Source organism: Adelges cooleyi, unplaced genomic scaffold (genome assembly GCF_023614345.1).
Source record: "Adelges cooleyi isolate 19-005CV unplaced genomic scaffold, UGA_ACOO_1.1 ACOO_flye_CR_arks_rails_tigmint_CR_PRNA_9, whole genome shotgun sequence".
Taxonomy (NCBI): Eukaryota; Metazoa; Arthropoda; class Insecta; order Hemiptera; family Adelgidae; genus Adelges; species Adelges cooleyi.
This window is the reverse complement of record NW_026096579.1, coordinates 7,186,218-7,198,385: the sequence shown is the minus strand read 5'-3', so window position 1 is coordinate 7,198,385 and position 12,168 is coordinate 7,186,218.

Here is a 12,168-nt window from a genome sequence, read left to right as displayed (position 1 = left end):
AGAGAATAAGAAATTTAAGTAATATCATCAAACAGCAGAAAACATTACGGCGATAAGGCGACATACTATTTCTTCGGCTCTATTGCAAAACCGCATGCTGTATCAAATGTCTTTTGGAAAAATATAATTCATCAATAGATTAAACGGCGTGCTGCTGCGGTCTATCCAAACCGACAAAGCATAATATTAGTTTACAATACACAGAGATGAACGATAAAGGGTGCGGTTCTGATTCGGAAAAACGATAGTGCTTTGTGTACGATGTTACATTGTCACAAAGGAAAAATATTTAGTTTTTCTTTGCAGTAGCGCATTTGTGTATTAGTACATACAACCTATATATTTATATACAACCAAAAAAATATCATATAAACCTTTTCCTCGAAAAGGGATAGACGTTTTTTCTTTATTTCAAGCAAAGTCTTAGGGATTTAGGTGTGAAAATTAGACCAAAATCTGTGGTCAAACTTTTTTTTTTTATCAAGGAGAACCCCTAAAAAAATCGAAATGTTACACTTTGACCGTAGTCAATTTCCAGGCTGCTATCTTTGAGTGAATCAACAGTCACAGGTAATGAAAATATTTTCATTATATTGTTAGCTATGGTAATACATTTTTATGGACAGACGATCAACCCTAATCTCTAAACTCTAACACTAAAAATTAATTTTTAAGCACGTATAATTGTCATTAAGTAAAATGCTTTTATCCATATTTTTATTGTTATCTGTGGACACTGGACCTCTCTTACTTACTTACTTACTTACTACTACTAACCACTTTTGTACAATACTTTCTTATTGTTCTGGTTTTATACTGTACTTGGTTTGAACTACTATCTACAGATTTTTTAACGTTAATTTCATTTGTACAGCCAAAATATAAAAATATACTAAGTGAACACACTAATATATATCAAACAAACAAAATACACGTTATGTATGCTAATTTAATTATTTTGTTTGTAATCAAAACCGAATTTTCTCAAGTGAAATACGACAGCGCATAATAATAATATAATAATGTTTATTATGATATTATCAAATAATTAAGTTATTACATCTCCGTGCATTGTGTGTAACCATAGCGACATATACATAACAAAACTCATTTCCTTGAGCATTCCTTTTCGCATGTATAATACTCAAAAAAATCATGCTTGGAGTAAATAATTGGCAATCCGTAACGAGTCGACCTTGATTTGCAAGAACCGTTTAAAAGTCATTCCACGAAACAGTTACATCCAATTATTGTATCGGCAATGACATTTGGAGATGGGCCAACCACAATCGAAAAACATGCACATGTCTTTATAACCAACTCCAAACTTAATTCCATTATTCCTTACCAGTGGCAACAATATACATAAATTATTACAACAAAAACTTTCAAATTACATTTATTGACATCCGTTATCGGGTATAGTTAATGGCTCAAGTGTGATTCTATTCGAGCCAAAGAACAGACTAAACGATACTGAATAATAAATACTGGTATCAACTCTACAAAAAGTTTTTGTTTTATTTATAATAAACATTTTTATGAGCACAAGTATAAATACATAAACACGATATTAAAGGGTATTTATTTTAACTCGTCCAGTTCATCTGGACACAGATGTCACAGACACACACACAGACTCAGTGCTACCAGTATTAGGGAAATATGAAACCACGCGGTCCACTGTTTAGCGATACGGACTAACATTAGTCATTGTGACGAGCTAATCAAATATCAAAAATACTTTCTTTTTTTTATATATAAAAACTGTATTACTCAATAGTTAATACAGCCTCTACGAGAAATATGTTGACAGCACCTCTTCATTTATACTACTTTGCTGACCACTACAACTTTTTGAACCAGCGTTACCAAAAAACCTAACGAAAATTTATCCTTATATCCCTATATATCCTTCTGTATCTTTATACATCCTTATATATATCCTTATATATAATTAAAAAACATAATGTCTCCCGTAGTTGCGGACTCGTGCGCAAGCAATTATCTCAAGCTCCATCTCCAACTCTATCTTAATCTCCAACTCCATCTCACCTCACCTCCGAAGCTCCAGCTTCAACTCTAGCTTCAGCTCAAACTCCAGCTCTTTCTTCGAATGGCGTACATTGTAACAAAACAGATTTCAAAACAAAGTTGGTATCTAAATAATGAGCAGTTAATGCTTTATCACTAATCCAGTATCTCTAATACCTTGCCTCTAATCCATTATCTCTATTTTTATCTTTAATCTAGTAACTCTATTTAACTTATCTTTATTCCATTACCTCTATTGCCGCTATTGTCTGCCGCCGCCGACGCCGCCCGACAAGTCACGAGGCCTACCGAAGGTCGTCACGCCGTCCCGCGGTCGTCCGATTTCAAACCCGTTTACGCGCCATTAGATGTTTCACATCGAAAAACGGACAGCCGTTTTTAGATGAAGGAGGGAGGGTGATACAAGCACGAGGGGTAGAATTGCAGCGATTCGTCCACATTCGATCGGCTACTGACTTGCGCATGCGCTGCGACCAATCAAAAGTGGACAACTACGACCCCCCGCAACACACCACCACCGCTCCGTCCCTACATTCCTGTGTCTATGCATTGGGCGTTTTTCACTTGAAATAATGAATTTTGTTTTAAAACCCATGTGTGGTGGTTGTCTGTCGACAGGCGCGAGATCACTGCACTGCAAGCGGAAAACTACAGTCTGGAACGACAGCTGTTTGCCTACCAGAAGAGCATGTCGTCGCAGAGCCGCGGGGCCTATTCGGACGAGCTGGACCCTCCGGAGCCGGGCGCCGTGGACGACCGGGCCGCGTTCTACGGCGACGACGACCCCGCGACGCCGGTCGGCCCTATGGTCGGCGGCCACGGACCCGACGAGTACGCTCACCGCCATCACCACCAGCACCATCCATGAGGCCGGCTGTCGCTCCACGAGACCTCGGGCCACCCTTCGCGCCACTACCGGTACTCGGACGGTGGCGGTGGCCCGGCCACGTGGACGTCGATGGCCAGCAACGCGGTAACCACCGTGTTCAAGAAAGCCCAAAGGCGGTTCAGCGTCATCCTCTACAACAGCAACAACAACGCCACGTTGTAATGTACAAGGAAACGCCATTATTTTTTTTTCTATTTTGCCAAAACTGCATTTCACCGTGACAACAAAAGACTTGTCGAAAAAACGAATCCGATAAAAATCCATTCGGTCCTAGCATATTTTATTGCCCAATAAGAAGTCTGCTTTGTGTCTGAAACTTTAACTCGTAATTAATAACCAGACTGCACGAAAATAAATACAAATCTTCAATATTATATCTAGCTATCAAATTCTTATAAATCTGATGTCGTTATGATAAATATCTTAACGGCGTAAGTTGTGCAAAAAAAGAAAAAAAGCCAAGCTTTATAGTTTATTACTTTTCGTTGTACATTGCATCTATTTCATACCGTCAATACGTTAAGCGCAAAGTGTTACAAAATCGATTCACCGTAATTCGCCCATACTAAGAGCCATTATAAAGTTTCTTTTGTAATACTTACTATAGTTGTACGCATGCGACAACGTGGTAGGCATATTATAATAATAATAATCGAGAAAAAAAGGTTATATTTTTTTTATAAATACTTCATTTTAACAGTAACATGTGCGGGCAATGCTCTATGCTTTTTATCCGGATTTTTAGGATATCGTATAGTACCGTTTACAATCTGTACATATTTAACCGCATACTATATTATATGTAATACTATGAATTAGCTTAACTTTGGATTTCTTTATATTACATGTGTATATATACAAGTAATTCAATACATTTTGCAACTATTAAGTATTTACTTTTAAGGTCGTGGGGTAGTTATATTTTTTCAACGGTTTTTTTAATCAGATATCACTTTATAATATTATGTCGTTGTACACAGACCATATTTTTATCTTAAGCCCAGAAGACAATCTATCGAATACATTTTTGCAATTCTAATATTTTTTCTACGTTTCTATTCCGAAACAAGACAAAGTTTTATGATACATTGTACTATTATATATTTTGTATATATATATATATATATATAGGTAAACTAATGCTAATAACTATTACTTAAACGGTCTTACGGTAATTGTGAATCAACCGATGCTTAGGCTTAAGAGCCGTTAAACGCGTAGATAAACATATTTCGTCAATAATTAAACAACCGTCTGTGCAATGGTTGAAAATCTCTAGGAATTGTCTTATAATATTCATCTCGGTACTTTTTTAACAAACTTGATTTTTAAACCGTTTGCATTTCGCCGGCATTCCATTGAAAGGCACATCTCTGCAGCAATAATTGGAAAGTTATTATTTTCCTTTTTGCATGTATAGTGTTATCGATCCGACTTAATATTTATTATCTCCTTACGTCAAACCCGTACGGCGGCGGCCAATAATATATTCTCATAAAACGCAGCCCCATGTACTATATCCGTTTGAGTTTGATTGCAAAGCAAAAAATAAACAAAACCGAAAATGTATATTTTATCATGCCTTAAACGTCTTGGCTTACCATGCCAAATGTTATATATTTCAGTGCAATAAAACAGCATGGTCCGACGGTTCAATATATGCTGATTCGATTTATCAAACGAGACCAAAAATAATTTATATTCATACATATATATTCATTTGCGGCCTTCCAACGAATATTTGTTTCGCCGGTCTTAATCGTGTCTCGGATATTTCTTAGGGTCTAAAAATTTGCGGATCGTGGTCATATTATGTATTATACCGGAATTGATCTCGAGCCGACGTGTATTACCTTTTCACAATTTTGGAATGTCTTCGCCTTACAATGCGATAATAATCATCGAATTCCCCAGCAAAATCTACAATAATAATAAGTAAAATCATTAAGGAAATATAATACCCACAACTGCGTTACAACAATAATATTCATATATAGTATTATTTTCGTTAAAAAAAAATTATACAGTTTATACTTGAAAAAATTCGAAAATTTCATAAATTAATTTTTAAAAATAAAAACTCTTACCGTAAAAAAAAAAAACTGGACATTTACCTTTTCTTGTTACTGAGCTAAGTGTGTGTTGGCTTAAGAATGTGTAATAACGTTGTTGTTAGGACTGAAATTCAACTACCTATGAAAAAACGTTCTTGAAGTGACTCTTATTCTGTACTTAGACGGACTTCACGTTGAGTTTTATACATTTTCAAGTTATAGCTGATATTCGTCGGTTGTTGGAGGAATTTTTTTTTTTTGGCCAAACTCTGCAACCAATACATATTATGTAACATTATAACGTTGAACAAAAGACATTTTCTCCGAAATATAAAGTAATCAATTAATTCATTAACTAATTAATTTCTTCGGACCAATTTCCAAGTATGACGTCGTTCCAACTCGAGTATTTTCATTGTAATATGTTGTTAATTCACAAATAACTTTCATAATCCAGATGAAGTCGTTCTCAGCTAACTTCTCCGAATACATTTGTCCATTATGTTGGACCTTAGCAAGGTCTCGAACATCTTAATATGGTATTATCTCTTTTCTATTGTGTATTACCTACTTTAACTTCAAAAACAATATTGTTTAACATCTCCTTTCATCTCCTAGATCGTTTGTTTAGCTTATGTACCTCGGTAGAAGTAAATCAATATAATATATTGTTGATGGGCATTTGAACTATCATAATATTATGACCCAATTACTTGTATATTGTGTTTAAGATATGCCAACATATTTGCCTTCACTCGACGTACAGATAAATCAAAGTTGGAAAAATGTAAACACTCTTTGCACAACACATTAGTTTATATTGTTGCAACTACTAAAACTATAACTAATTGATGTTTTCCTGTTCTCATTTGTCGCCAATAGGTGCTGTAAGCCCACTCTAATCAAAGGTAAGCGAAAATATTCTAAAATAAAAAGCCCTTTAACACACCGCCTAGGTTTACAAAGAATTGTGAGGGGGTGGGGGGGGGGGTAAATGTAAGGGTGGGAGGACATGATGAACCCTTGCGAACTCTGAACACGTTCAACAGCCACCCCAAAACGACGGTACTTATGTAGTTTAACGAGGTTTTTTTATTTTTTATTTTATCTTACTTATTTTTTTTTCCTACTAAGACATCGCTATTTTCATTAGTAGTGACGTAGCTAGTGTGAAATTGCCTTGTTCTTATTTTCTCTCTCTTTTTTTTTTTTTTTTTTTTGTCCATCTCTGCCTCTCAGCTTAACGACGTCGCCAAATCACCGTACACAAGTCGGTTAGGTAAAATATTATTAACCAGCTAATCTAACCCAGAACCTGTGTTCACCGGAAAAATAATAATATCTTTAAATAATGCCATCCGTTTAGATTGCTCTCGAAGTCTATGTAGCAAGGCCCATTGAGTGGAATAAATATATTTTATTTAACGCGACAAACGACATGGTAATTATAAGACTAACGGTTAAAAGGATGTCTTCTAAGAAGTTCTCTTTACACAGGACTTGGGACGTCGCCGCCGCCAAAGCTTCTTAATAATTATCACCGTCTGAATAGCTCTGAAAACTACTACACTAACGGCAGAAGACAATATTAGACGAGCGACGCCTCCCACTCGGCAAATCGCATTCACGCGGATGAATGAATAATAATAATAATATTACAAGTTTAATTTAAATGAACACCACACGGAATAACAGTCTGTTTTTTATCATTTTCAGTTGGGCGTTATTCGATTATTGAAATATCCCATTTATTTGAATATAAACTACAGCTAATAATATTATCCGAATAAATTCGGACGTTTAATAGATCTAATTGAAACGAACTAACAAATTTAGTGAAGATTACTTGTTGATTGCAACAACTTTATCATCTCAATGGCCAAACACAACCAACAAAGTTGTCCGTTGTCGGTCGGATATTCAAAAACTTCTTGTTAATACTTTTCGGCATTAATATATGTATTATATTATACATTTAAATATTAGACTCTGTTGCTTCTTACAATACTACCTTGGAGTTTCGGTCGGTTTACCCAAGAAAGTTTTCCCCGTTTCCGGTTCAGCGAGGTGATGCCGCACGCATATTGCACACCTTATTAAGTCTTGAGACCGAATTCTCTTTGCTTTAAAATATTCAACGATACCTTTTACAACATATTTTCTTACACCGCGTGAATTTATATATTAAACATATTTCTCATTATAGATACTTATTTTTTTATAATATTATAAAATACATAAATATTGTATTTACTCTACTGATTGTATTTTCTAACGCGTAGGCATAGTCATATTATCAATATAATAAGTGTACAAATACTAAATGTGTGCATATACAAGCTACACTCTAGACTTTATTTACATATTATTATAATCATCATCTATGACCACTATTTAACGATCGTCTGTCAATTAACATATTTTAACATATTATTATTAATATAACGAATGTTATGATTCTTACTTTAAGTACCTATTGTGATATATACCTATATAAAGATGTTTCCATTAAGTTATTATCGTAGAAATTAACGCGTGCACTTAGAATTATTATCGTTGTTACGATTATAATATTATACATCTTAGTTCTAAGAACAAAAAACACTACTTGGTGTCATCGTACTATGATCCTGTATTATCGTTTCGAATTGTAAAAAAGTATAACATAAATATATATATATATATATATACAATATTTATAGAAATTAATCTACTCGGAACGGTAAAGAGACTTTCCTAGAATAATAAAAAAAGGCTAACCCTTTCAATATACTATTTGACTCTTTAAGATCTTTTTACACAGCGTTACCGAAACGCATAACGTTACTACTTAAATAATAATAGGTATAATGTGTACGATTTTTTTTTTTTTTTGCTGTTTTACTTTAATTGATAATTATTATACTTTCACATTTTTTCATGGCTATTTGACTTACTTAATTAGACAATAATTTTTTTGGATTCGCCATATTGTTATTTTAACGCAAACACTATATTTATGTGTGTATATATATATAAATATCTCTGTTGGCTTAATTTAGAGCAATATTTCTTTAAAATATAAATATATATATGTAGCTTATCAGTATTATTGTATATATTTGACTTATTGTTTTGTAATAATTAATAATTACTCGATAAGTATATTGTCTCTTTTTTTTATTTATTTATTAAATCATAAATGTTTCTTTGATAAAATTATTATCAAAATCACAAATCTGTACAATTATGTGTTATTGTCTAAAATAAATCTTCAATAGTCTGGTGATGTGTTTTTGACATGTGTCATTCGTGTTTTTCCAAATCGTTTCCAATTGATTTAAATTCCAGCTATGATTTATAGCAGACAGTGGTGTTGGTAGAATAAGGAATGAGTAAAGATAAGATTAAGCTCAGGAGTAGAGCCAACAACAGTAGTAAATAAATACAAGATGCGACGTACAGTCAAAAGACAGTATGGAAAGAATAAAGAACAGCACAGAGCGCCGCTTACAATATTAACTTAAAGGAATACTTTACAATAAGTTTGCTACACATATTTTTTTTTCACAATGTCAGGTTAGATGGACTAGACGTGATGAGTTGAGCGTGTTAGTGGTAGTGAAACAGGACAATATGAGATAATATATAAGGGTGGACGACTCACTTAGCATACGTAGTAAGGGGAGAATAACGACACCATATAAACGTTAAGTGAGATGACAACAAACATTTCTAAGCCCTCAAAACCCTTACAAACAGACTATTTTCTGAGGTTAAATCTTTTGGCTATTGAACATTTCTGCGTGCCACAACTCTAAACAGTACTCAGACTTCAACTAATTGCGAATCAATTTTGTATGGACCTTATATTGTACACCGGACATTTTTAATTGGATGATAATAATCATTTTTGAAAGAAAAAAATTGACACCTCGACCTAAGGGTTAGCTTCGATGCAGAGATGAGAGATGCTATTGGTTTTACTATGATGTGGGCTTTTTTTTGTGAAAAAAATATATCAAATTGGGTGAACTAAATACCATAAAATTATAAAAATATAGTTTAAAAAAACTAAAAAACACGCTTAAATAGTAAAATAAACTAAAAAGTAGAAAATAATTTTCAATATAGAAATCAATTAATAAAAAATAAATAGTATTATTGTGAAAAAAGTGTGGGGCGCTTTTCAAGAACTGATATATGTAGCACCCCACGCTTTTTTCACAATAATACTATTTATTTTTTATTAATTGATTTCTACATTGAAAATTATTTTCTACTTTTTAGTTTATTTCACTATTTAAGCGTGTTTTTTAGTTTTTTTAAACTATATTTATTTTCCACTTTTTAGTTCGATGTGCTTTAAAATCGTGTTTTTTAATTCTAGTACATACGTGTCTCTATTACTTGAAAACTTCAGGTAAACAACAATAAATACACGCATGTACGTTCGGTTGCCTATCTCTTTTAGTTACATAGTTACATACAAACAAACAAACAAACATACATACAAGTGAAGCTAATATAAGCGTGTTAAAAATAAAGAGTAATAAGTCTTTTTCATTCTGTACAGCCGAAATCGCATTGTACTAGAAACTATACCGTTTTGTTTTTGTCAAACGCGTACGAATAACAACAGCTTTTCAAACAAGACATTGAACAAAGAAAGCCTTAGCTCGCGTTGCACACATCAGCTATAAGAATACCTTTATTACAGAAACGCGTGACATAGAGTTTGAAAAATTATATTATATGTATTTTCTTTTTGGCCGCCGGAATATGTGTTACTATTAGTTTTACACAATATCTTGCAATTCGGCAAAACGTTTTAATATTCTTTTCTGGCTAGAAATCTTATATCTAATGAATAAGTAATATTTCATTAAAAGATAATACAATAAAGAAAAAATTAAAGTCTTATAAAAAAAATATTAAATACCTACACAGATAGAGTGTTTAATTTGACCTGTTATAGTCAAATTAATTATATAGTTATTTTACTTGTCATTGGCTTACATGAAAATAATGTGAAAAGTGTGTAACTAAGACGCCCCCAAATCCCAATACCCTTTGATATATTAAGGCATACATAGATTCGGCTTTCTATCGATATTATAGATTGGGGAAAATTGAAAATTAAGCGTTTATAAGATGTATCAAACAGAATTTTTGAAAAAAAATCATCATCGCGTAGCTCGTACGGTGAAAAATACAAAAAAGAAATTGTTTTCTTTATTTTTGGAAGGACGGGCAAGGGTAAAGTACACGAAACGAACATCAAACATTGCGCCTAACGTTATTTGTTCAAGTTTTTCTAAAAAATCTAACCCACCCGCTACCGACATTATTACCGTTGGAAACAAATTTATTGCAACTGTAAAAAGTGTTTTGGATTGCCACGCAAGGTGTTATAACGACGATTCGCGCAGTCTATACTCGGTAGTGAGCAGTTGTAATTTTGTGAAAAACATTTATTCGAAAAATAACAAGTATAAGTTTTGAAAAATATGTTTTTGTTCGAAATCTGTGTTATTGCGCTGTGCAGTCTTCACCGTTGTCAAACGGCGATCACGCTTGAAACCGTTAGAAATTTGCAACAAACCGAGAAGGAATTTATGGAGTTGGAGTTTTCAAACGCTACGTGCTATACTCTTGAGCCTCGAATCAGATGTGTAAGTACCCCGACCGTTGGTATAGATTATCGAAAATACGGTGTGACACCACCTTTTACGGTCCACGAACGGCTGTGCCGAAATGTTTTCTTCGCTGGAAATTCGCTGGCGACCAGTTTACAAGGTACAGACAGTTTTATGGCCTTTATACGGAACAACTATAGCTGTACTCGTACCGCAAACCGAACATTGAACGAAGTGATAGAGGACTGTGTAACAAGTGCAGATTACGTCGAGGCGGTTATTCGGCTTATGAACGTGATCGAAAGCGAAGGAATTTCGATGTTGAATAGACTATGTAACGTGACAAATAAAATAATTGAGAAGATGTCGATGAAGATGATTGGCGTTCACTTGGCAATGTTGCAGTCTACAGTAGAGCTCATTTCCAACAAGTTTGAAACTTTGTTGATATCCACTGTGCCGGTGATTCAAATAGTAGACGCCATCAATGTATTGAGAGCAACCGAATCGAGTTCACTGACTGAACGAAGACAATTCTTCAACGATACGTGCACGGAGTTTAGTCAACGATATGCTAAAATGATGGGCTTGGTGTATACTGGCCTGTATGCAGACATCAGTGCTTCAACGACTCCTTAGAAGCCAAAAGTGCATACGAAACTATCGACAGACGTGTAAAAGTGTACTTCAAAAATCGAACGGGCGCTGGACCAAGTATCGGCGGTGTTGAAAAGCACATTGTACTGATGAACTAATCCAAAAAGAGTTTTCACGGAATACAGACAATAATTAGAAAATATTTTTCAGGGTAGCATCGGCTTAGGCCAAAATCAACCCACACATTTTTCAACTAATCACATGGAAAATTTATCGAAATTCAAGCTTGCTTTATATGTCTCAAAATGTTTGCCAAAAATTCGTTATGTGTTATCTAATAACAAAAATCTACGTTATAAAATATGTATGTGCAATTTAAAAAAATTAAATAATTTCCGTATAATATTTGTATAATTATTATTATTATTATTATTATTATTATATTATAATTATTCGCTCAAAATGGTTTTCATCAGTTAACAATTTTAAATAGTACGGTTGGTTTCGCTGTTTCCGCTGCTTGCAATATTACCCGGCCAGCCTCTTCAGTTAGGTGTCGGTAATAATTATTCGATAAAACTATCTAGGAACATTATAATTTACACGTTTCACTAATTATTATTTTTCATATTGTTATTATACAATGTGATCTCAATTTTTCACATATTTTATTTTTTTATTTTTACACCCTCCCAACTTTTTTGATAGCAACTTTTGAAACTTGCATTTTTTTGTTAAATCAAAAATAGGTATAACTCAACTTAACCAATCAGTAAACCATATAATATTATGACGTGACGATAATAAACGAACTAAAGTATAACAAACAAAATATTTAAACGATAAAAAACCAAAATTGTCGTTAGTAATTAATAATTATTATTATTACCGTATGACATCAACGACTGGAGAAGGGAAGATGGTTTAAAAAATGATATGACGTTATAATTATGGT